This window comes from Ochotona princeps, chromosome 16, assembly GCF_030435755.1.
Source record: "Ochotona princeps isolate mOchPri1 chromosome 16, mOchPri1.hap1, whole genome shotgun sequence".
Lineage (NCBI taxonomy): Eukaryota > Metazoa > Chordata > Mammalia > Lagomorpha > Ochotonidae > Ochotona > Ochotona princeps.
Genome location: NC_080847.1, coordinates 41,271,704 through 41,298,053, shown reverse-complemented (window position 1 = coordinate 41,298,053; position 26,350 = coordinate 41,271,704).

Genomic DNA, 26,350 nt, shown 5'->3' with positions numbered 1-26,350 from the left:
CATAGTGTGTGAACAGGTAGTTTGCTTGAGAGCTGCCTGTCAGCCTGATGGTGTGTGAATTCAGTGAGCCAAATGGAGTTGTTCTCCCACAAGAACCACTCGGCTGATTCTTCTTCATTATGCCATGCAGCAACATGCAGTGTTGCTTGATGGAATTAGCTCTTACAGCAACATCTGCGTCTAGAGCCTTTGTATTTAGGGCTAGCTGAAAACGGCTTTGGCGCTGAAGTGGTTTCTGAATGTGGAGTTGGTGGCATGTGAAACCCGCCTGTGGAGCCTTCGTTTGTGTGGGATGCTCACCAAGCTGCCCTTCAGGACAATGCACTCAAACGGCATTAAGCATAGTGTGTGAACACGTAGTTTGCTTGAGAGCTGCTTGTCAGCCTGATGGTGTGTGAAGTCAGTGAGCCAAATGGAGTTGTTCTCCCACAAGAACCACTCGGCTGATTCTTCTTCAATATGCAATTCAGCAACATGCAGTGTTGCTTGATGGAATTAGCTCTTACAGCAACATCTGCGTCTAGAGCCTTTGTATTTAGGGCTAGCTGAAAAGGGCTTTGGCGCTGAACTGGTTTCTGAATGTGGAGTTGGTGGCATGTGAAACCCACCTGTGGAGCCTTCGTTTGTGTGGGATGCTCACCAAGCTGCCCTTCAGGACAATGCACTCAAACGGCATTAAGCATAGTGTGTGAACACGTAGTTTGCTTGAGAGCTGCCTGTCAGCCTGATGGTGTGTGAAGTCAGTGAGCCAAATGGAGTTGTTCTCCCACAAGAACCACTCGGCTGATTCTTCTTCAATAAGCAATTCAGCACCATGCAGTGTTGCTTGATGGAATTAGCTCTTACAGCAACATCTGCGTCTAAAGCCTTTGTATTTAGGGCTAGCTGAAAATGGCTTTGGCGCTGAAGTGGTTTCTGAATGTGGAGTTGGTGGCATGTGAAACCCGCCTGTGGAGCCTTCGCTTGTGTGGGATGCTCACCAAGCTGCCCTTCAGGACAATGCACTCAAACGGCATTAAGCATAGTGTGTGAACACGTAGTTTGCTTGAGAGTTGCCTGTCAGCCTGATGGTGTGTGAAGTCAGTGAGCCAAATGGAGTTGTTCTCCCACAAGAACCACTCGGCTGATTCTTCTTCAATATGCAATTCAGCAACATGCAGTGTTGCTTGATGGAATTAGCTCTTACAGCAACATCTGCGTCTAGAGCCTTTGTATTTAGGCCTAGATGAAAACGGCTTTGGCGCTGAAGTGGTTTCTGAATGTGGAGTTGGTGGCATGTGAAACCCGCCTGTGGAGCCTTCGCTTGTGTGGGATGCTCACCAAGCTGCCCTTCAGGACAATGCACTCAAACGGCATTAAGCATAGTGTGTGAACACGTAGTTTGCTTGAGAGCTGCCTGTCAGCCTGATGGTGTGTGAAGTCAGTGAGCCAAATGGAGTTGTTCTCCCACAAGAACCACTCGGCTGATTCTTCTTCAATATGCAATGCAGCAACATGCAGTGTTGCTTGATGGAATTAGCTCTTACAGCAACATCTGCGTCTAGAGCCTTTGTATTTAGGCCTAGCTGAAAAGGGCTTTGGCGCTGAAGTGGTTTCTGAATGTGGAGTTGGTGGCATGTGAAACCCGCCTGTGGAGCCTTCGTTTGTGTGGGATGCTCACCAAGTTGCCCTTCAGGACAATGCACTCAAATGGCATTAAGCATAGTGGGTGAACACGTAGTTTGCTTGAGAGCTGCCTGTCAACCTGATGGTGTGTGAAGCCAGTGAGCCAAATGGAGTTGTTCTCCCACAAGAACCACTCGGCTGATTCTTCTTCAATGTGCAATGCAGCAACATGCAGTGTTGCTTGATGGAATTAGCTCTTACAGCAACATCTGCGTCTAGAGCCTTTGTATTTAGGGCTAGCTGAAAAGGGCTTTGGCGCTGAAGTGGTTTCTGAATGTGGAGTTGGTGGCATGTGAAACCCGCCTGTGGACCTTCGTTTGTGTGGGATGCTCACCAAGCTGCCCTTCAGGACAATGCACTCAAACGGCATTAAGCATAGTGTGTGAACACGTAGTTTGCTTGAGAGCTGCCTGTCAGCCTGATGGTGTGTGAAGTCAGTGAGCCAAATGGAGTTGTTCTCCCACAAGAACCACTCGGCTGATTCTTCTTCAATATGCAATGCAGCAACATGCAGTGTTGCTTAATGGAATTAGCTCTTAGAGCAACATCTGCGTCTAGAGCCTTTGTATTTAGGGCTAGCTGAAAACGGCTTTGGCGCTGAAGTGGTTTCTGAATGTGGAGTTGGTGGCATGTGAAACCCGCCTGTGGAGCCTTCGTTTGTGTGGGATGCTCACCAACCTGCCCTTCAGGACAATGCACTCAAACGGCATTAAGCATAGTGTGTGAACCCGTAGTTTTCTTGAGAGCTGCCTGTCAGCCTGCTGGTGTGTGAAGTCATTGAGCCAAATGGAGTTGTTCTCCCACAAGAACCACTCGGCTGATTCTTCTTCAATGTGCAATGCAGCAACATGCAGTGTTGCTTGATGGAATTAGCTCTTACAGCAACATCTGCGTCTAGAGCCTTTGTATTTAGGGCTAGCTGAAAACGGCTTTGGCGCTGAAGTGGTTTCTGAATGTGGAGTTGGTGGCATGTGAAACCCGCCTGTGCAGCCTTCGTTTGTGTGGGATGCTCACCAAGCTGCCCTTCAGGACAATGCACTCAAACGGCATTAAGCATAGTGTGTGAACACGTAGTTTGCTTGAGAGCTGCCTGTCAGCCTGATGGTGTGTGAAGTCAGTGAGCCAGATGGAGTTGTTCTCCCACAAGAACCACTCGGCTGATTCTTCTTCAATATGCAATTCAGCAACATGCAGTGTTGCTTCATTGAATTAGCTCTTACAGCAACATCTGCGTCTAGAGCCTTTGTATTTAGGGCTAGCTGAAAATGGCTTTGGCGCTGAAGTGGTTTCTGAATGTGGAGTTGGTGGCATGTGAAACCCGCCTGTAGAGCCTTCGTTTGTGTGGGATGCTCACCAAGCTGCCCTTCAGGACAATGCACTCAAACGGCATTAAGCATAGTGTGTGAACCCGTAGTTTGCTTGAGAGCTGCCTGTCAGCCTGATGGTGTGTGAAGTCAGTGAGCCAAAATGGAGTTGTTCTCCCACAAGAACCACTCGGCTGATTCTTCTTCATTATGCCATTCAGCAACATGCAGTGTTGCTTCATGGAATTAGCTCTTACAGCAACATCTGCGTCTAGAGCCTTTGTATTTAGGGCTAGCTGAAAACGGCTTTGGCGCTGAAGTGGTTTCTGAATGTGGAGTTGGTGGCATGTGAAACCCGCCTGTGGAGCCTTCGTTTGTGTGGGATGCTCACCAAGCTGCCCTTCAGGACAATGCACTCAAACATCATTAAGCATAGTGTGTGAACACGTAGTTTGCTTGAGAGCTGCCTGTCAGCCTGATGGTGTGTGAAGTCAGTGAGCCAGATGGAGTTGTTCTCCCACAAGAACAACTCGGCTGATTCTTCTTCAATATGCAATTCAGCAACATGCAGTGTTCCTTGTTGGAATTAGCTCTTACAGCAACATCTGCGTCTAGAGCCTTTGTATTTAGGGCTAGCTGAAAAGGGCTTTGGCGCTGAAGTGGTTTCTGAATGTGGAGTTGGTGGCATGTGAAACCCGCCTGTGGAGCCTTCGTTTGTGTGGGATGCTCACCAAGCTGCCCTTCAGGACAATGCACTCAAACGGCATTAAGCATAGTGTGTGAACACGTAGTTTGCTTGAGAGCTGCCTGTCAGCCTGATGGTGTGTGAAGTCAGTGAGCCAAATGGAGTTGTTCTCCCACAAGAACCACTCGGCTGATTCTTCTTCAATATGCAATTCAGCAACATGCAGTGTTGCTTGATGGAATTAGCTCTTACAGCCACATCTGCGTCTAGAGCCTTTGTATTTAGGGCTAGCTGAAAACGGTTTTGTCGCTGAAGTGGTTTCTGAATGTGGAGTTGGTGGCATGTGAAACCCGCCTGTGGAGCCTTCGTTTGTGTGGGATGCTCACCAAGCTGCCCTTCAGGACAATGCACTCAAACAGCATTAAGCATAGTGTGTGAACACGTAGTTTGCTTGAGAGCAGCCTGTCAGCCTGATGGTGTGTGAAGTCAGTGAGCCAAATGGAGTTGTTCTCCCACAAGAACCACTCGGCTGATTCTTCTTCAATATGCAATTCAGCAACATGCAGTGTTGCTTGATGGAATTAGCTCCTACAGCAACATCTGCGTCTAGAGCCTTTGTATTTAGGGCTAGCTGAAAAGGGCTTTGGCGCTGAAGTGGTTTCTGAATGTGGAGTTGGTGGCATGTGAAACCCGCCTGTGGAGCCTTCGTTTGTGTGGGATGCTCACCAAGCTGCCCTTCAGGACAATGCACTCAAACGGCATTAAGCATAGTGTGTGAACACGTAGTTTGCTTGAGAGCTGCCTGTCAGCCTGATGGTGTGTGAAGTCAGTGAGCCAAATGGAGTTGTTCTCCCACAAGAACCACTCGGCTGATTCTTCTTCAATATGCAATTCAGCACCATGCAGTGTTGCTTGATGGAATTAGCTCTTACAGCAACATCTGCGTCTAGAGCCTTTGTATTTAGGGCTAGCTGAAAAGGGCTTTGGCGTTGAAGTGGTTTCTGAATGTGGAGTTGGTGGCATGTGAAACCCGCCTGTGGAGCCTTCGTTTGTGTGGGATGCTCACCAAGCTGCCCTTCAGGACAATGCACTCAAACGGCATTAAGCATAGTGTGTGAACACGTAGTTTGCTTGAGAGCTGCCTGTCAGCCTGATGGTGTGTGAAGTCAGTGAGCCAAATGGAGTTGTTCTCCCACAAGAACCACTCAGCTGATTCTTCTTCAATATGCAATTCAGCAACATGCAGTGTTGCTTGATGGAATTAGCTCTTACAGCAACATCTGCGTCTAGAGCCTTTGTATTTAGGGCTAGCTGAAAACGGCTCTGGCGATGAAGTGGTTTCTGAATGTGGAGTTGGTGGCATGTGAAACCCGCCTGTGGAGCCTTCGTTTGTGTGGGATGCTCACCAAGCTGCCCTTCAGGACAATGCACTCAAACAGCATTAAGCATAGTGTGTGAACACGTAGTTTGCTTGAGAGCAGCCTGTCAGCCTGATGGTGTGTGAAGTCAGTGAGCCAAATGGAGTTGTTCTCCCACAAGAACCACTCGGCTGATTCTTCTTCAATATGCAATTCAGCAACATGCAGTGTTGCTTGATGGAATTAGCTCCTACAGCAACATCTGCGTCTAGAGCCTTTGTATTTAGGGCTAGCTGAAAAGGGCTTTGGCGCTGAAGTGGTTTCTGAATGTGGAGTTGGTGGCATGTGAAACCCGCCTGTGGAGCCTTCGTTTGTGTGGGATGCTCACCAAGCTGCCCTTCAGGACAATGCACTCAAACGGCATTAAGCATAGTGTGTGAACACGTAGTTTGCTTGAGAGCTGCCTGTCAGCCTGATGGTGTGTGAAGTCAGTGAGCCAAATGGAGTTGTTCTCCCACAAGAACCACTCGGCTGATTCTTCTTCAATATGCAATTCAGCACCATGCAGTGTTGCTTGATGGAATTAGCTCTTACAGCAACATCTGCGTCTAGAGCCTTTGTATTTAGGGCTAGCTGAAAACGGCTCTGGCGATGAAGTGGTTTCTGAATGTGGAGTTGGTGGCATGTGAAACCCGCCTGTGGAGCCTTCGTTTGTGTGGGATGCTCACCAAGCTGCCCTTCAGGACAATGCACTCAAACGGCATTAAGCATAGTGTGTGAACACGTAGTTTGCTTGAGAGCTGCCTGTCAGCCTGATGGTGTGTGAAGTCAGTGAGCCAAATGGAGTTGTTCTCCCACAAGAACCACTCAGCTGATTCTTCTTCAATATGCAATTCAGCAACATGCAGTGTTGCTTGATGGAATTAGCTCTTACAGCAACATCTGCGTCTAGAGCCTTTGTATTTAGGGCTAGCTGAAAACGGCTCTGGCGATGAAGTGGTTTCTGAATGTGGAGTTGGTGGCATGTGAAACCCGCCTGTGGAGCCTTCGTTTGTGTGGGATGCTCACCAAGCTGCCCTTCAGGACAATGCACTCAAACAGCATTAAGCATAGTGTGTGAACACGTAGTTTGCTTGAGAGCAGCCTGTCAGCCTGATGGTGTGTGAAGTCAGTGAGCCAAATGGAGTTGTTCTCCCACAAGAACCACTCGGCTGATTCTTCTTCAATATGCAATTCAGCAACATGCAGTGTTGCTTGATGGAATTAGCTCTTACAGCAACATCTGCGTCTAGAGCCTTTGTATTTAGGGCTAGCTGAAAACGGCTCTGGCGATGAAGTGGTTTCTGAATGTGGAGTTGGTGGCATGTGAAACCCGCCTGTGGAGCCTTCGTTTGTGTTGGATGCTCACCAAGCTGCCCTTCAGAACAAAGCACTCAAACGGCATTAAGCATAGTGTTTAAACAAAGTAGTTTGCTTGAGAGCTGCCTGTCAGCCTAATGGTGTGTGAAGTCAGTGAGCCAAATGGCGTTGTTCTCCCACAAGAACCACTCGGCTGATTCTTCTTCATTATGCTTTTCAGCAACATGCAGTGTTGCTTGATAGAATTAGCTCTTACAGCAACATCTGCGTCTAGAGCCTTTGTATTTAGGGCTAGCTGAAAACGGCTTTGGCGCTGAAGTGGTTTCTGAATGTGGAGTTGGTGGCATGTGAAACCCGCCTGTGCAGCCTTCGTTTGTGTGGGATGCTCACCAAGCTGCCCTTCAGGACAATGCACTCAAACGGCATTAAGCATAGTGTGTGAACACGTAGTTTGCTTGAGAGCTGCCTGTCAGCCTGATGGTGTGTGAAGTCAGTGAGCCAGATGGAGTTGTTCTCCCACAAGAACCACTCGGCTGATTCTTCTTCAATATGCAATTCAGCAACATGCAGTGTTGCTTCATTGAATTAGCTCTTACAGCAACATCTGCGTCTAGAGCCTTTGTATTTAGGGCTAGCTGAAAATGGCTTTGGCGCCAAAGTGGTTTGTGAATGTGGAGTTGGTGGAATGTGAAACCCGCCTGTGGACCTTCGTTTGTGTGGGATGCTCACCAAGCTGCCCTTCAGGACAATGCACTCAAACGGCATTAAGCATAGTGTGTGAACACGTAGTTTGCTTGAGAGCTGCATGTCAGCCTGATGGTGTGTGAAGTCAGTGAGCCAAATGGAGTTGTTCTCCCACAAGAACCACTCGGCTGATTCTTCTTCAATATGCAATCAGCAACATGCAGTGTTGCTTGATGGAATTAGCTCTTACAGCAACATCTGCGTCTAGAGCCTTTGTATTTAGGGCTAGCTGAAAAGGGCTTTGGCGCTGAAGTGGTTTCTGAATGTGGAGTTGGTGGCATGTGAAACCCGCCTGTGGAGCCTTCGTTTGTGTGGGATGCTCACCAAGCTGCCCTTCAGGACAATGCACTCAAACGGCATTAAGCATAGTGTGTGAACACGTAGTTTGCTTGAGAGCTGCCTGTCAGCCTGATGGTGTGTGAAGTCAGTGAGCCAAATGGAGTTGTTCTCCCACAAGAACCACTCGGCTGATTCTTCTTCATTATGCTTTTCAGCAACATGCAGTGTTGCTTGATAGAATTAGCTCTTACAGCAACATCTGCGTCTAGAGCCTTTGTATTTAGGGCTAGCTGAAAGTGGCTTTGGCGCTGAAGTGGTTTCTGAATGTGGAGTTGGTGGCATGTGAAACCCGCCTGTGGAGCCTTCGTTTGTGTGGGATGCTCACCAAGCTGCCCTTCAGGACAATGCACTCAAACGGCATTAAGCATAGTGTGTGAACACGTAGTTTGCTTGAGAGCTGCCTGTCAGCCTGATGGTGTGTGAAGTCAGTGAGCCAAATGGAGTTGTTCTCCCACAAGAACCCCTCGGCTGATTCTTCTTCAATATGCAATTCAGCAACATGCAATGTTGCTTGATGGAATTACCTCTTACTGCAACATCTGGGCTAGAGCCTTTGTATTTAGGGCTAGCTGAAAACGGCTTTGGCGCTGAAGTGGTTTCTGAATGTGGAGTTGGTGTCATGTGAAACCCGCCTGTGGAGCCTTCGTTTGTGTGGGATGCTCACCAAGCTGCCCTTCAGGACAATGCACTCAAACGGCATTAAGCAGAGTGTGTGAACACGTAGTTTGCTTGAGAGCTGCCTGTCAGCCTGATGGTGTGTGAAGTCAGTGAGCCAGATGGAGTTGTTCTCCCACAAGAACCACTCGGCTGATTCTTCTTCAATATGCAATTCAGCAACATGCAGTGTTGCTTGATGGAATTAGCTCTTACAGCCACATCTGCGTCTAGAGCCTTTGTATTTAGGGCTAGCTGAAAATGGCTTTGGCGCCAAAGTGGTTTGTGAATGTGGAGTTGGTGGCATGTGAAACCCGCCAGTGGACCTTCGTTTGTGTGGGATGCTCACCAAGCTACCCTTCAGGACAATGCACTCAAACGGCATTAAGCATAGTGTGTGAACACGTAGTTTGCTTGAGAGCTGCCTGTCAGCCTGATGGTGTGTGAAGTCAGTGAGCCAAATGGAGTTGTTCTCCCACAAGAACCACTCGGCTGATTCTTCTTCAATATGCAATTCAGCAACATGCAGTGTTGCTTGATGGAATTAGCTCTTACAGCCACATCTGGGCTAGAGCCTTTGTATTTAGGGCTAGCTGAAAACGGCTTTGGCGCTGAAGTGGTTTCTGAATGTGGAGTTGGTGTCATGTGAAACCCGCCTGTGGAGCCTTCGTTTGTGTGGGATGCTCACCAAGCTGCCCTTCAGGACAATGCACTCAAACGGCATTAAGCATAGTGTGTGAACACGTAGTTTGCTTGAGAGCTGCCTGTCAGCCTGATGGTGTGTGAAGTCAGTGAGCCAGATGGAGTTGTTCTCCCACAAGAACCACTCGGCTGATTCTTCTTCAATATGCAATTCAGCAACATGCAGTGTTGCTTGATGGAATTAGCTCTTACAGCCACATCTGCGTCTAGAGCCTTTGTATTTAGGGCTAGCTGAAAATGGCTTTGGCGCCAAAGTGGTTTGTGAATGTGGAGTTGGTGGCATGTGAAACCCGCCAGTGGACCTTCGTTTGTGTGGGATGCTCACCAAGCTACCCTTCAGGACAATGCACTCAAACGGCATTAAGCATAGTGTGTGAACACGTAGTTTGCTTGAGAGCTGCCTGTCAGCCTGATGGTGTGTGAAGTCAGTGAGCCAAATGGAGTTGTTCTCCCACAAGAACCACTCGGCTGATTCTTCTTCAATATGCAATTCAGCAACATGCAGTGTTGCTTGATGGAATTAGCTCTTACAGCCACATCTGCGTCTAGATCCTTTGTATTTCGGGCAAGCTGAAAACGGTTTTGGTGCTGAAGTGGTTTCTGAATGTGGAGTTGGTGGCATGTGAAACCCGCCTGTGGACCTTCGTTTGTGTGGGATGCTCACCAAGCTGCCCTTCAGGACAATGCACTCAAACGGCATTAAGCATAGTGTGTGAACACGTAGTTTGCTTGAGAGCTGCCTGTCAGCCTGATGCTGTGTGAAGTCAGTGAGCCAAATGGAGTTGTTCTCTCACAAGAACCACTCGGCTGATTCTTCTTCAATATGCAATTCAGCAGCATGCAGTGTTGCTTGATGGAATTAGCTCTTACAGCAACATCTGCGTCTAGAGCCTTTGTATTTAGGGCTAGCTGAAAATGGCTTTGGCGCCAAAGTGGTTTGTGAATGTGGAGTTGGTGGCATGTGAAACCCGCCTGTGGACCTTCGTTTGTGTGGGATGCTCACCAAGCTGCCCTTCAGGACAATGCACTCAAACGGCATTAAGCATAGTGTGTGAACACGTAGTTTGCTTGAGAGCTGCCTGTCAGCCTGATGGTGTGTGAAGTCAGTGAGCCAAATGGAGTTGTTCTCCCACAAGAACCACTCGGCTGATTCTTCTTCAATATGCAATTCAGCAACATGCAGTGTTGCTTGATGGAATTAGCTCTTACAGCCACATCTGCGTCTAGAGCCTTTGTATTTAGGGCTAGCTGAAAACAGCTTTGGCACTGAAGTGGTTTCTGAATGTGGAGTTGGTGGCATGTGAAACCCGCCTGTGGAGCCTTCGTTTGTGTGGGATGCTCACCAAGCTGCCCTTCAGAACAAAGCACTCAAACGGCATTAAGCATAGTGTTTAAACAAAGTAGTTTGCTTGAGAGCTGCCTGTCAGCCTAATGGTGTGTGAAGTCAGTGAGCCAAATGGCGTTGTTCTCCCACAAGAACCACTCGGCTGATTCTTCTTCATTATGCTTTTCAGCAACATGCAGTGTTGCTTGATAGAATTAGCTCTTACAGCAACATCTGCATCTAGAGCCTTTGTATTTAGGGCTAGCTGAAAACGGCTTTGGCGCTGAAGTGGTTTCTGAATGTGGAGTTGGTGGCATGTGAAACCCGCCTGTGGAGCCTTCGTTTGTGTGGGATGCTCACCAAGCTGCCCTTCAGGACAATGCACTCAAACAGCATTAAGCATAGTGTGTGAACACGTAGTTTGCTTGAGAGCAGCCTGTCAGCCTGATGGTGTGTGAAGTCAGTGAGCCAAATGGAGTTGTTCTCCCACAAGAACCACTCGGCTGATTCTTCTTCAATATGCCATTCAGCAACATGCAGTGTTGCTTGATGGAATTAGCTCTTACAGCCACATCTGCGTCTAGAGCCTTTGTATTTAGGGCTAGCTGAAAACAGCTTTGGCGCTGAAGTGGTTTCTGAATGTGGAGTTGGTGGCATGTGAAACCCGCCTGTGGAGCCTTGGTTTGTGTGGGATGCTCACCAAGCTGCCCTTCAGGACAATGCACTCAAACGGCATTAAGCATAGTGTGTGAACACGTAGTTTGCTTGAGAGCTGCCTGTCAGCCTGATGGTGTGTGAAGTCAGTGAGCCAAATGGAGTTGTTCTCCCACAAGAACCACTCGGCTGATTCTTCTTCAATATGCAATTCAGCACCATGCAGTGTTGCTTGATGGAATTAGCTCTTACAGCAACATCTGCGTCTAGAGCCTTTGTATTTAGGGCTAGCTGAAAAGGGCTTTGGCGTTGAAGTGGTTTCTGAATGTGGAGTTGGTGGCATGTGAAACCCGCCTGTGGAGCCTTCGTTTGTGTGGGATGCTCACCAAGCTGCCCTTCAGGACAATGCACTCAAACGGCATTAAGCATAGTGTGTGAACACGTAGTTTGCTTGAGAGCTGCCTGTCAGCCTGATGGTGTGTGAAGTCAGTGAGCCAAATGGAGTTGTTCTCCCACAAGAACCACTCGGCTGATTCTTCTTCAATATGCAATTCAGCAACATGCAGTGTTGCTTGATGGAATTAGCTCTTACAGCAACATCTGCGTCTAGAGCCTTTGTATTTAGGGCTAGCTGAAAACGGCTCTGGCGATGAAGTGGTTTCTGAATGTGGAGTTGGTGGCATGTGAAACCCACCTGTGGAGCCTTCGTTTGTGTGGGATGCTCACCAAGCTGCCCTTCAGGACAATGCACTCAAACGGCATTAAGCATAGTGTGTGAACACGTAGTTTGCTTGAGAGCTGCCTGTCAGCCTGATGGTGTGTGAAGTCAGTGAGCCAAATGGAGTTGTTCTCCCACAAGAACCACTCGGCTGATTCTTCTTCAATATGCAATTCAGCAACATGCAGTGTTGCTTGATGGAATTAGCTCTTACAGCCACATCTGCGTCTAGAGCCTTTGTATTTAGGGCTAGCTGAAAACAGCTTTGGCGCTGAAGTGGTTTCTGAATGTGGAGTTGGTGGCATGTGAAACCCGCCTGTGGAGCCTTCGTTTGTGTTGGATGCTCACCAAGCTGCCCTTCAGAACAAAGCACTCAAACGGCATTAAGCATAGTGTTTAAACAAAGTAGTTTGCTTGAGAGCTGCCTGTCAGCCTGATGGTGTGTGAAGTCAGTGAGCCAAATGGAGTTGTTCTCCCACAAGAACCACTCGGCTGATTCTTCTTCAATATGCCATTCAGCAACATGCAGTGTTGCTTGATGGAATTAGCTCTTACAGCAACATCTGCGTCTAGAGCCTTTGTATTTAGGGCTAGCTGAAAAGGGCTTTGGCGCTGAAGTGGTTTCTGAATGTGGAGTTGGTGGCATGTGAAACCCGCCTGTGGAGCCTTCGTTTGTGTGGGATGCTCACCAAGCTGCCCTTCAGGACAATGCACTCAAACGGCATTAAGCATAGTGTGTGAACACGTAGTTTGCTTGAGAGCTGCCTGTCAGCCTGATGGTGTGTGAAGTCAGTGAGCCAAATGGAGTTGTTCTCCCACAAGAACCACTCGGCTGATTCTTCTTCAATATGCAATTCAGCACCATGCAGTGTTGCTTGATGGAATTAGCTCTTACAGCAACATCTGCGTCTAGAGCCTTTGTATTTAGGGCTAGCTGAAAAGGGCTTTGGCGTTGAAGTGGTTTCTGAATGTGGAGTTGGTGGCATGTGAAACCCGCCTGTGGAGCCTTCGTTTGTGTGGGATGCTCACCAAGCTGCCCTTCAGGACAATGCACTCAAACGGCATTAAGCATAGTGTGTGAACACGTAGTTTGCTTGAGAGCTACCTGTCAGCCTGATGGTGTGTGAAGTCAGTGAGCCAAATGGAGTTGTTCTCCCACAAGAACCACTCGGCTGATTCTTCTTCAATATCCAATTCAGCAACATGCAGTGTTGCTTGATAGAATTAGCTCTTACAGCCACATCTGCGTCTAGAGCCTTTGTATTTAGGGCTAGCTGAAAACAGCTTTGGCGCTGAAGTGGTTTCTGAATGTGGAGTTGGTGGCATGTGAAACCCGCCTGTGGAGCCTTCGTTTGTGTTGGATGCTCACCAAGGTGCCCTTCAGGACAATGCACTCAAACGGCATTAAGCATAGTGTTTAAACAAAGTAGTTTGCTTGAGAGCTGCCTGTCAGCCTAATGGTGTGTGAAGTCAGTGAGCCAAATGGAGTTGTTCTCCCACAAGAACCACTCGGCTGATTCTTCTTCATTATGCTTTTCAGCAACATGCAGTGTTGCTTGATAGAATTAGCTCTTACAGCAACATCTGCGTCTAGAGCCTTTGTATTTAGGGCTAGCTGAAAAGGGCTTTGGCGCTGAAGTGGTTTCTGAATGTGGAGTTGGTGGCATGTGAAACCCGCCTGTGGAGCCTTCGTTTGTGTGGGATGCTCACCAAGCTGCCCTTCAGGACAATGCACTCAAACGGCATTAAGCATAGTGTGTGAACACGTAGTTTGCTTGAGAGCTGCCTGTCAGCCTGATGGTGTGTGAAGTCAGTGAGCCAAATGGAGTTGTTCTCCCACAAGAACCACTCGGCTGATTCTTCTTCAATATGCAATTCAGCAACATGCAGTGTTGCTTGATGGAATTAGCTCTTACAGCAACATCTGCGTCTAGAGCCTTTGTATTTAGGGCTAGCTGAAAACGGTTTTGTCGCTGAAGTGGTTTCTGAATGTGGAGTTGGTGGCATGTGAAACCCGCCTGTGGAGCCTTCGTTTGTGTGGGATGCTCACCAAGCTGCCCTTCAGGACAATGCACTCAAACAGCATTAAGCATAGTGTGTGAACAAAGTAGTTTGCTTGAGAGCAGCCTGTCAGCCTGATGGTGTGTGAAGTCAGTGAGCCAAATGGAGTTGTTCTCCCACAAGAACCACTCGGCTGATTCTTCTTCAATATGCCATTCAGCAACATGCAGTGTTGCTTGATGGAATTAGCTCTTACAGCAACATCTGCGTCTAGAGCCTTTGTATTTAGGGCTAGCTGAAAAGGGCTTTGGCGCTGAAGTGGTTTCTGAATGTGGAGTTGGTGGCATGTGAAACCCGCCTGTGGAGCCTTCGTTTGTGTGGGATGCTCACCAAGCTGCCCTTCAGGACAATGCACTCAAACGGCATTAAGCATAGTGTGTGAACACGTAGTTTGCTTGAGAGCTGCCTGTCAGCCTGATGGTGTGTGAAGTCAGTGAGCCAAATGGAGTTGTTCTCCCACAAGAACCACTCGGCTGATTCTTCTTCAATATGCAATGCAGCACCATGCAGTGTTGCTTGATGGAATTAGCTCTTACAGCAACATCTGCGTCTAGAGCCTTTGTATTTAGGGCTAGCTGAAAAGGGCTTTGGCGTTGAAGTGGTTTCTGAATGTGGAGTTGGTGGCATGTGAAACCCGCCTGTGGAGCCTTCGTTTGTGTGGGATGCTCACCAACCTGCCCTTCAGGACAATGCACTCAAACGGCATTAAGCATAGTGTGTGAACACGTAGTTTGCTTGAGAGCTACCTGTCAGCCTGATGGTGTGTGAAGTCAGTGAGGCAAATGAAGCTTTTTTCCCACAAGAACCACTCGGCTGATTCTTCAATATGCCATTCAGCAACATGCAGTGTTGCTTGATGGAATTAGCTCTTACAGCAACATCTGCGTCTAGACCCTTTGTATTTAGGGCTAGCTGAAAAGGGTTTTGGCGCTGAGGTGGTTTCTGAATGTGGAGTTGGTGGCATGTGAAACCCGCCTGTGCAGCCTTCGTTTGTGTGGGATGCTCACCAAGTTGCCCTTCAGGACAATGCACTCAAACGGCATTAAGCATAGTGTGTGAACACGTAGTTTGCTTGAGAGCTGCCTGTCAGCCTGATGGTGTGTGAAGTCAGTGAGCCAAATGGAGTTGTTCTCCCACAAGAACCACTCGGCTGATGCTTCTTCAATATGCAATTCAGCACCACGCAGTGTTGCTTGATGGAATTAGCTCTTACAGCAACATCTGCATCTAGAGCCTTTGTATTTAGGGCTAGCTGAAAAGGGCTTTGGCGCTGAAGTGGTTTCTGAATGTGGAGTTGGTGGCATGTGAAACCCGCCTGTGGAGCCTTCGTTTGTGTGGGATGCTCACCAAGCTGCCCTTCAGGACAATGCACTCAAACGGCATTAAGCATAGTGTGTGAACACGTAGTTTGCTTGAGAGCTGCCTGTCAGCCTGATGGTGTGTGAAGTCAGTGAGCCAAATGGAGTTGTTCTCCCACAAGAACCACTCGGCTGATTCTTCTTCAATATGCAATTCAGCAACATGCAGTGTTGCTTGATGGAATTAGCTCTTACAGCCACATCTGCGTCTAGAGCCTTTGTATTTAGGGCTAGCTGAAAACAGCTTTGGCGCTGAAGTGGTTTCTGAATGTGGAGTTGGTGGCATGTGAAACCCGCCTGTGGAGCCTTCGTTTGTGTTGGATGCTCACCAAGCTGCCCTTCAGAACAAAGCACTCAAACGGCATTAAGCATAGTGTTTAAACAAAGTAGTTTGCTTGAGAGCTGCCTGTCAGCCTAATGGTGTGTGAAGTCCGTGAGCCAAATGGCGTTGTTCTCCCACAAGAACCACTCGGCTGATTCTTCTTCATTATGCTTTTCAGCAACATGCAGTGTTGCTTGATAGAATTAGCTCTTACAGCAACATCTGCGTCTAGAGCCTTTGTATTTAGGGCTAGCTGAAAAGGGCTTTGGCGCTGAAGTGTTTTCTGAATGTGGAGTTGGTGGCATGTGAAACCCGCCTGTGCAGCCTTCGTTTGTGTGGGATGCTCACCATGCTGCCCTTCAGGACAATACACTCAAACGGCATTAAGCATAGTGTGTGAACACGTAGTTTGCTTGAGAGCTGCCTGTCAGCCTGATGGTGTGTGAAGTCAGTGAGCCAAATGGAGTTGTTCTCCCACAAGAACCACTCGGCTGATTCTTCTTCAATATGCAATTCAGCACCATGCAGTGTTGCTTGATGCAATTAGCTCTTACAGCAACATCTGCGTCTAGAGCCTTTGTATTTAGGGCTAGCTGAAAAGGGCTTTGGCGTTGAAGTGGTTTCTGAATGTGGAGTTGGTGGCATGTGAAACCCGCCTGTGGAGCCTTCGTTTGTGTGGGATGCTCACCAACCTGCCCTTCAGGACAATGCACTCAAACGGCATTAAGCATAGTGTGTGAACACGTAGTTTGCTTGAGAGCTACCTGTCAGCCTGATGGTGTGTGAAGTCAGTGAGCCAAATGGAGTTGTTCTCCCACAAGAACCACTCGGCTGATTCTTCTTCAATATCCAATTCAGCAACATGCAGTGTTGCTTGATAGAATTAGCTCTTACAGCCACATCTGCGTCTAGAGCCTTTGTATTTAGGGCTAGCTGAAAACAGCTTTGGCGCTGAAGTGGTTTCTGAATGTGGAGTTGGTGGCATGTGAAACCCGCCTGTGGAGCCTTCGTTTGTGTTGGATGCTCACCAAGGTGCCCTTCAGGACAATGCACTCAAACGGCATTAAGCATAGTGTTTAAACAAAGTAGTTTGCTTGAGAGCTGCCTGTCAGCCTAATGGTGTGTGAAGTCAGTGAGCCAAATGGAGTTGTTCTCCCACAAGAACCACTCGGCTGATTCTTCTTCATTATGCTTTTCAGCAACATGCAGTGTTGCTTGATAGAATTAGCTCTTACAGCAACATCTGCGTCTAGAGCCTTTGTATTTAGGGCTAGCAGAAAAGGGCTTTGGCGCTGAAGTGGTTTCTGAATGTGGAGTTGGTGGCATGTGAAACCCGCCTGTGGAGCCTTCGTTTGTGTGGGATGCTCACCAAGCTGCCCTTCAGGACAATGCACTCAAACGGCATTAAGCATAGTGTGTGAACACGTAGTTTGCTTGAGAGCTGCCTGTCAGCCTGATGGTGTGTGAAGTCAGTGAGCCAAATGGAGTTGTTCTCCCACAAGAACCACTCGGCTGATTCTTCTTCAATATGCAATGCAGCAACATGCAGTGTTGCTTGATGGAATTAGCTCTTACAGCAACATCTGCGTCTAGAGCCTTTGTATTTAGGGCTAGCTGAAAACGGTTTTGTCGCTGAAGTGGTTTCTGAATGTGGAGTTGGTGGCATGTGAAACCCGCCTGTGGAGCCTTCGTTTGTGTGGGATGCTCACCAAGCTGCCCTTCAGGACAATGCACTCAAACAGCATTAAGCATAGTGTGTGAACACGTAGTTTGCTTGAGAGCAGCCTGTCAGCCTGATGGTGTGTGAAGTCAGTGAGCCAAATGGAGTTGTTCTCCCACAAGAACCACTCGGCTGATTCTTCTTCAATATGCCATTCAGCAACATGCAGTGTTGCTTGATGGAATTAGCTCTTACAGCAACATCTGCGTCTAGAGCCTTTGTATTTAGGGCTAGCTGAAAACGGCTCTGGCGCTGAAGTGGTTTCTGAATGTGGAGTTGGTGGCATGTGAAACCCGCCTGTGGAGCCTTCGTTTGTGTGGGATGCTCACCAAGCTGCCCTTCAGGACAATGCACTCAAACGGCATTAAGCATAGTGTGTGAACACGTAGTTTACTTGAGAGCTGCCTGTCAGCCTGATGGTGTGTGAAGTCAGTGAGCCAAATGGAGTTGTTCTCCCACAAGAACCACTCGGCTGATTCTTCTTCAATATGCAATTCAGCACCATGCAGTGTTGCTTGATGGAATTAGCTCTTACAGCCACATCTGCGTCTAGAGCCTTTGTATTTAGGGCTAGCTGAAAAGGGCTTTGGCGTTGAAGTGGTTTCTTAATGTGGAGTTGGTGGCATGTGAAACCCGCCTGTGGAGCCTTCGTTTGTGTGGGATGCTCACCAACCTGCCCTTCAGGACAATGCACTCAAACGGCATTAAGCATAGTGTGTGAACACGTAGTTTGCTTGAGAGCTACCTGTCAGCCTGATGGTGTGTGAAGTCAGTGAGGCAAATGAAGCTTTTCTCCCACAAGAACCACTCGGCTGATTCTTCAATATGCCACTCAGCACCATGCAGTGTTGCTTGATGGAATTAGCTCTTACAGCAACATCTGCGTCTAGACCCTTTGTATTTAGGGCTAGCTGAAAACGGCTTTGGCGCTGAGGTGGTTTCTGAATGTGGAGTTGGTGGCATGTGAAACCCGCCTGTGGAGCCTTCGTTTGTGTGGGATGCTCACCAAGTTGCCCTTCAGGACAATGCACTCAAACGGCATTAAGCATAGTGTGTGAACACGTAGTTTGCTTGAGAGCTGCCTGTCAGCCTGATGGTGTGTGAAGTCAGTGAGCCAAATGGAGTTGTTCTCCAACAAGAACCACTCGGCTGATTCTTCTTCAATATGCAATTCAGCACCATGCAGTGTTGCTTGATGCAATTAGCTCTTACAGCAACATCTGCGTCTAGAGCCTTTGTATTTAGGGCTAGCTGAAAACGGCTTTGGCGCTGAAGTGGTTTCTGAATGTGGAGTTGGTGGCATGTGAAACCCGCCTGTGGAGCCTTCGTTTGTGTGGGATGCTCACCAAGCTGCCCTTCAGGACAATGCACTCAAACGGCATTAAGCATAGTGTGTGAACCCGTAGTTAGCTTGAGAGCTGCCTGTCAGCCTGATGGTGTGTGAAGTCAGTGAGCCAAATGGAGTTGTTCTCCCACAAGAACCACTCGGCTGATTATTCTTCATTATGCCATTCAGCAACATGCAGTGTTGCTTCATGGAATTAGCTCTTACAGCAACATCTGCGTCTAGAGCCTTTGTATTTAGGGCTAGCTGAAAACGGCTTTGGCGCTGAAGTGGTTTCTGAATGTGGAGTTGGTGGCATGTGAAACCCGCCTGTGGAGCTTTCGTTTGTGTGGGATGCTCACCAAGCTGCCCTTCAGGACAATGCACTCAAACGGCATTAAGCATAGTGTGTGAACATGTAGTTTGCTTGAGAGCTGCCTGTCAGCCTGATGGTGTGTGAAGTCAGTGAGGCAAATGAAGCTGTTCTCCCACAAGAACCACTCGGCTGATTCTTCTTCAATATGCAATTCAGCAACATGCGGTGTTGCTTGTTGGAATTAGCTCTTACAGCAACATCTGCGTCTAGAGTCTTTGTATTTAGGGCTAGCTGAAAACGGCTTTGGCGCTGAAGTGGTTTCTGAATGTGGAGTTGGTGGCATGTGAAACCCGCCTGTGGAGCCTTCGTTTGTGTGGGATGCTCACCAAGCTGCCCTTCAGGACAATGCACTCAAACGGCATTAAGCATAGTGTGTGAACCCGTAGTTAGCTTGAGAGCTGCCTGTCAGCCTGATGGTGTGTGAAGTCAGTGAGCCAAATGGAGTTGTTCTCCCACAAGAACCACTCGGCTGAATCTTCTTCATTATGCCATTCAGCAACATGCAGTGTTGCTTCATGGAATTAGCTCTTACAGCAACATCTGCGTCTAGAGCCTTTGTATTTAGGGCTAGCTGAAAACGGCTTTGGCGCTGAAGTGGTTTCTGAATGTGGAGTTGGTGGCATGTGAAACCCGCCTGTGGAGCCTTCGTTTGTGTGGGATGCTCACCAAGCTGCCCTTCAGGACAATGCACTCAAACGGCATTAAGCATAGTGTGTGAACATGTAGTTTGCTTGAGAGCTGCCTGTCAGCCTGATGGTGTGTGAAGTCAGTGAGGCAAATGAAGCTGTTCTCCCACAAGAACCACTCGGCTGATTCTTCTTCAATATGCAATTCAGCAACATGCAGTGTTGCTTGTTGGAATTAGCTCTTACAGCAACATCTGCGTCTAGAGTCTTTGTATTTAGGGCTAGCTGAAAACGGCTTTGGCGCTGAAGTGGTTTCTGAATGTGGAGTTGGTGGCATGTGAAACCCGCCTGTGGAGCCTTCGTTTGTGTGGGATGCTCACCAAGCTGCCTTTCAGGACAATGCACTCAAACGGCATTAAGCATAGTGTGTGAACCCATAGTTAGCTTGAGAGCTGCCTGTCAGCCTGATGGTGTGTGAAGTCAGTGAGCCAAATGGAGTTGTTCTCCCACAAGAACCACTCGGCTGATTCTTCTTCAATGTGCAATGCAGCAACATGCAGTGTTGCTTGATGAAATTAGCTCTTACAGCCACATCTGCGTCTAGATCCTTTGTATTTAGGGCAAGCTGAAAACGGCTTTGGCGCTGAAGTGGTTTCTGAATGTGGAGTTGGTGGCATGTGAAACCCGCCTGTGGAGCTTTCGTTTGTGTGGGATGCTCACCAAGCTGCCCTTCAGGACAATGCACTCAAACAGCATTAAGCATAGTGTGTGAACACGTAGTTTGCTTGAGAGCTGCCTGTCAGGCTGATGGTGTGTGAAGTCAGTGAGCCAAATGGAGTTGTTCTCCCACAAGAACCACTCGGCTGATTCTTCTTCAATATGCAATTCAGCAGCATGCAGTGTTGCTTGATGGAATTAGCTCTTACAGCAACATCTGGGCTAGAGCCTTTGTATTTAGGGCTAGGTGAAAACGGCTTTGGCGCTGAAGTGGTTTCTGAATGTGGAGTTGGTGGCATGTGAAACCCGCCTGTGGAGCCTTCGTTTGTGTGGGATGCTCACCAAGCTGCCCTTCAGGACAATGCACTCAAACGGCATTAAGCATAGTGTGTGAACCCGTAGTTAGCTTGAGAGCTGCCTGTCAGCCTGCTGGTGTGTGAAGTCAGTGAGCCAAATGGAGTTGTTCTCCCACAAGAACCACTCGGCTGATTCTTCTTCAATATGCAATTCAGCATCATGCAGTGTTGCTTCATGGAATTAGCTCTTACAGCCACATCTGCGTCTAGAGCCTTTGTATTTAGGGCTAGCTGAAAACGGCTTTGGCGCTGAAGTGGTTTCTGAATGTGGAGTTGGTGGCATGTGAAACCCGCCTGTGGAGCCTTCATTTGTGTGGGATGCTCACCAACCTGCTCTTCAGGACAATGCACTCAAACGGCATTAAGCATAGTGTGTGAACACGTAGTTTGCTTGAGAGCTGCCTGTCAGCCTGATGGTGTGTGAAGTCAGTGAGCCAAATGGAGTTGTTCTCCCACAAGAACCACTCGGCTGATTCTTCTTCAATATGCAATTCAGCAACATGCAGTGTTGCTTGATGGAATTAGCTCTTACAGCAACATCTGCGTCTAGAGCCTTTGTATTTAGGGCAAGCTGAAAATGGCTTTGGCGCTGAAGTGGTTTCTGAATGTGGAGTTGGTGGCATGTGAAACCCGCCTGTGGAGCCTTCGTTTGTGTGGGATGCTCACCAAGCTGCCCTTCAGGACAATGCACTCAAACGGCATTAAGCATAGTGTGTGAACACGTAGTTTGTTTGAGAGCTGCCTGTCAGCCTGATGGTGTGTGAAGTCAGTGAGCCAAATGGAGTTGTTCTCCCACAAGAACCACTCGGCTGATTCTTCTTCATTATGCCATTCAGCAACATGCAGTGTTGCTTGATGGAATTAGCTCTTACAGCAACATCTGCGTTTAGAGCCTTTGTATTTAGGGCTAGCTGAAAAGGGCTTTGGCGCTGAAGTGGTTTCTGAATGTGGAGTTGGTGGCATGTGAAACCCGCCTGTGGAGCCTTCGTTTGTGTGGGATGCTCACCAAGCTGCCCTTCAGGACAATGCACTCAAACATCATTAAGCATAGTGTGTGAACCCGTAGTTAGCTTGAGAGCTGCCTATCAGCCTGATGGTGTGTGAAGTCAGTGAGGCAAATGAAGCTGTTCTCCCACAAGAACCACTCGGCTGATTCTTCTTCAATATGCAATTCAGCAACATGCAGTGTTGCTTGTTGGAATTAGCTCTTACAGCAACATCTGCGTCTAGAGCCTTTGTATTTAGGGCTAGCTGAAAACGGCTTTGGCGCTGAAGTGGTTTCTGAATGTGGAGTTGGTGGCATGTGAAACCCGCCTGTGGAGCCTTCGTTTGTGTGGGATGCTCACCAAGCTGCCCTTCAGGACAATGCACTCAAACGGCATTAAGCATAGTGTGTGAACACGTAGTTTGCTTGAGAGCTGCCTGTCAGCCTGATGGTGTGTGAAGTCAGTGAGCCAAATGGAGTTGTTCTCCCACAAGAACCACTCGGCTGATTCTTCAATATGCAATTCAGCACCATGCAGTGTTGCTTGATGGAATTAGCTCTTACAGCAACATCTGCGTCTAGACCCTTTGTATTTAGGGCTAGCTGAAAACGGCTTTGGCGCTGAAGTGGTTTCTGAATGTGGAGTTGGTGGCATGTGAAACCCGCCTGTGGAGCCTTCGTTTGTGTGGGATGCTCACCAAGCTGCCCTTCAGGACAATGCACTCAAACGGCATTAAGCATAGTGTGTGAACCCGTAGTTAGCTTGAGAGCTGCCTGTCAGCCTGCTGGTGTGTGAAGTCAGTGAGCCAAATCGAGTTGTTCTCCCACAAGAACCACTCGGCTGATTCTTCTTCAATATGCAATTCAGCATCATGCAGTGTTGCTTCATGGAATTAGCTCTTACAGCCACATCTGCGTCTAGAGCCTTTGTATTTAGGGCTAGCTGAAAAGGCTTTGGCGCTGAAGTGGTTTCTGAATGTGGAGTTGGTGGCATGTGAAAACCGCCTGTGGAGCCTTCATTTGTGTGGGATGCTCACCAACCTGCTCTTCTGGACAATGCACTCAAACGGCATTAAGCATAGTGTGTGAACACGTAGTTTGCTTGAGAGCTGCCTGTCAGCCTGATGGTGTGTGAAGTCAGTGAGCCAAATGGAGTTGTTCTCCCACAAGAACCACTCGGCTGATTCTTCTTCAATATGCAATTCAGCAACATGCAGTGTTGCTTGATGGAATTAGCTCTTACAGCAACATCTGCGTCTAGAGCCTTTGTATTTAGGGCAGGCTGAAAATGGCTTTGGCGCTGAAGTGGTTTCTGAATGTGGAGTTGGTGGCATGTGAAACCCGCCTGTGGAGCCTTCGTTTGTGTGGGATGCTCACCAAGCTGCCCTTCAGGACAATGCACTCAAACGGCATTAAGCATAGTGTGTGAACACGTAGTTTGCTTGAGAGCTGCCTGTCAGCCTGATGGTGTGTGAAGTCAGTGAGCCAAATGGAGTTGTTCTCCCACAAGAACCACTCGGCTGATTCTTCTTCAATATGCAATTCAGCACCATGCAGTGTTGCTTCATGGAATTAGCTCTTACAGCCACATCTGCGTCTAGAGCCTTTGTATTTAGGCCTAGCTGAAAAGGGCTTTGGCGCTGAAGTGGTTTCTGAATGTGGAGTTGGTGGCATGTGAAACCCGCCTGTGGAGCCTTCGTTTGTGTGGGATGCTCACCAAGCTGCCCTTCAGGACAATGCACTCAAACGGCATTAAGCATAGTGTGTGAACACGTAGTTTGCTTGAGAGCTGCCTGTCAGCCTGATGGTGTGTGAAGTCAGTGAGCCAAATGGAGTTGTTCTCCCACAAGAACCACTCGGCTGATTCTTCAATATGCAATTCAGCACCATGCAGTGTTGCTTCATGGAATTAGCTCTTACAGCCACATCTGCGTCTAGAGCCTTTGTATTTAGGGCTAGCTGAAAAGGGCTTTGGCGCTGAAGTGGTTTCTGAATGTGGAGTTGGTGGCATGTGAAACCCGCCTGTGGAGCCTTCATTTGTGTGGGATGCTCACCAACCTGCCCTTCAGGACAATGCACTCAAACGGCATTAAGCATAGTGTGTGAACACGTAGTTTGCTTGAGAGCTGCCTGTCAGCCTGATGGTGTGTGAAGTCAGTGAGCCAAATGGAGTTGTTCTCCCACAAGAACCACTCAGCTGATTCTTCTTCAATATGCAATTCAGCAACATGCAGTGTTGCTTGATGGAATTAGCTCTTACAGCAACATCTGCGTCTAGAGCCTTTGTATTTAGGGCAAGCTGAAAATGGCTTTGGCGCTGAAGTGGTTTCTGAATGTGGAGTTGGTGGCATGTGAAACCCGCCTGTGGAGCCTTCGTTTGTGTGGGATGCTCACCAACCTGCCCTTCAGGACAATGCACTCAAACATCATTAAGCATAGTGTGTGAACATGTAGTTTGCTTGAGAGCTGCCTGTCAGCCTGATGGTGTGTGAAGTCAGTGAGGCAAATGAAGCTGTTCTCCCACAAGAACAACTCGGCTGATTCTTCTTCAATATGCAATTCAGCAACATGCAGTGTTGCTTGTTGGAATTAGCTCTTACAGCAACATCTGCGTCTAGAGCCTTTGTATTTAGGGCTAGCTGAAAACGGCTTTGGCGCTGAAGTGGTTTCTGAATGTGAAGTTGGTGGCATGTGAAACCCGCCTGTGGAGCCTTCGTTTGTGTGGGATGCTCACAAAGCTGCCCTTCAGGACAATGCACTCAAACGGCATTAAGCATAGTGTGTGAACACGTAGTTTGCTTGAGAGCTGCCTGTCAGCCTGATGGTGTGTGAAGTCAGTGAGCCAAATGGAGTTGTTCTCCCACAAGAACCACTCGGCTGATTCTTCAATATGCCATTCAGCAACATGCAGTGTTGCTTAATGGAATTAGCTCTTACAGCAACATCTGCGTCTAGACCCTTTGTATTTAGGGCTAGCTGAAAACAGCTTTGGCGCTGAGGTGGTTTCTGAATGTGGAGTTGGTGGCATGTGAAACCCGCCTGTGGAGCCTTCGTTTGTGTGGGATGCTCACGAAGTTGCCCTTCAGGACAATGCACTCAAACGGCATTAAGCATAGTGTGTGAACACGTAGTTTGCTTGAGAGCTGCCTGTCAGCCTGATGGTGTGTGAAGTCAGTGAGCCAAATGGAGTTGTTCTCCCACAAGAACCACTCGGCTGATTCTTCAATATGCCATTCAGCAACATGCAGTGTTGCTTGATGGAATTAGCTCTTACAGCAACATCTGCGTCTAGAGCCTTTGTATTTAGGGCTAGCTGAAAACAGCTTTGGCGCTGAGGTGGTTTCTGAATGTGGAGTTGGTGGCATGTGAAACCCGCCTGTGGAGCCTTCGTTTGTGTGGGATGCTCACCAAGTTGCCCTTCAGGACAATGCACTCAAACGGCATTAAGCATAGTGTGTGAACACGTAGTTTGCTTGAGAGCTGCCTGTCAGCCTGATGGTGTGTGAAGTCAGTGAGCCAAATGGAGTTGTTCTCCCACAAGAACCACTCGGCTGATTGTTCTTCATTATGCCATTCAGCAACATGCAGTGTTGCTTCATGGAATTAGCTCTTACAGCAACATCTGCGTCTAGAGCCTTTGTATTTAGGGCTAGCTGAAAACGGCTTTGGCGCTGAAGTGGTTTCTGAATGTGGAGTTGGTGGCATGTGAAACCCGCCTGTGGAGCCTTCGTTTGTGTGGGATGCTCACCAAGCTGCCCTTCAGGACAATGCACTCAAACGGCATTAAGCATAGTGTGTGAACACGTAGTTTGCTTGAGAGCTGCCTGTCAGCCTGATGCTGTGTGAAGTCAGTGAGCCAAATGGAGTTGTTCTCCCACAAGAACCACTCGGCTGATTCTTCTTCAATATGCAATTCAGCAGCATGCAGTGTTGCTTGATGGAATTAGCTCTTACAGCAACATCTGCGTCTAGAGCCTTTGTATTTAGGGCTAGCTGAAAACGGCTTTGGCGCTGAAGTGGTTTCTGAATGTGGAGTTGGTGGCATGTGAAACCCGCCTGTGGAGCCTTGGTTTGTGTGGGATGCTCACCAAGCTGCCCTTCAGGACAATGCACTCAAACGGCATTAAGCATAGTGTGTGAACCCGTAGTTAGCTTGAGAGCTGCCTGTCAGGCTGATGGTGTGTGAAGTCAGTGAGCCAAATGGAGTTGTTCTCCCACAAGAACCACTCGGCTGATTCTTCTTCAATATGCAATTCAGCATCATGCAGTGTTGCTTGATGGAATTAGCTCTTACAGCCACATCTGCGTCTAGAGCCTTTGTATTTAGGGCTAGCTGAAAAGGGCTTTGGCGCTGAAGTGGTTTCTGAATGTGGAGTTGGTGGCATGTGAAACCCGCCTGTGGAGCCTTCATTTGTGTGGGATGCTCACCAAGCTGACCTTCAGGACAATGCACTCAAACGGCATTAAGCATAGTGTGTGAACACGTATTTTGCTTGAGAGCTGCCTGTCAGCCTGATGGTGTGTGAAGTCAGTGAGCCAAATGGAGTTGTTCTCCCACAAGAACCACTCAGCTGATTCTTCTTCAATATGCAATGCAGCAACATGCAGTGTTGCTTGATGGAATTAGCTCTTACAGCAACATCTGCGTCTAGAGCCTTTGTATTTAGGGCAAGCTGAAAACGGCTTTGGCGCTGAAGTGGTTTCTGAATGTGGAGTTGGTGGCATGTGAAACCCGCCTGTGGAGCCTTCGTTTGTGTGGGATGCTCACCAACCTGCCCTTCAGGACAATGCACTCAAACATCATTAAGCATAGTGTGTGAACATGTTGTTTGATTGAGAGCTGCCTGTCAGCCTGATGGTGTGTGAAGTCAGTGAGGCAAATGAAGCTGTTCTCCCACAAGAACCACTCGGCTGATTCTTCTTCAATATGCAATTCAGCAACATGCAGTGTTGCTTGTTGGAACTAGCTCTTACAGCAACATCTGCGTCTAGAGCCTTT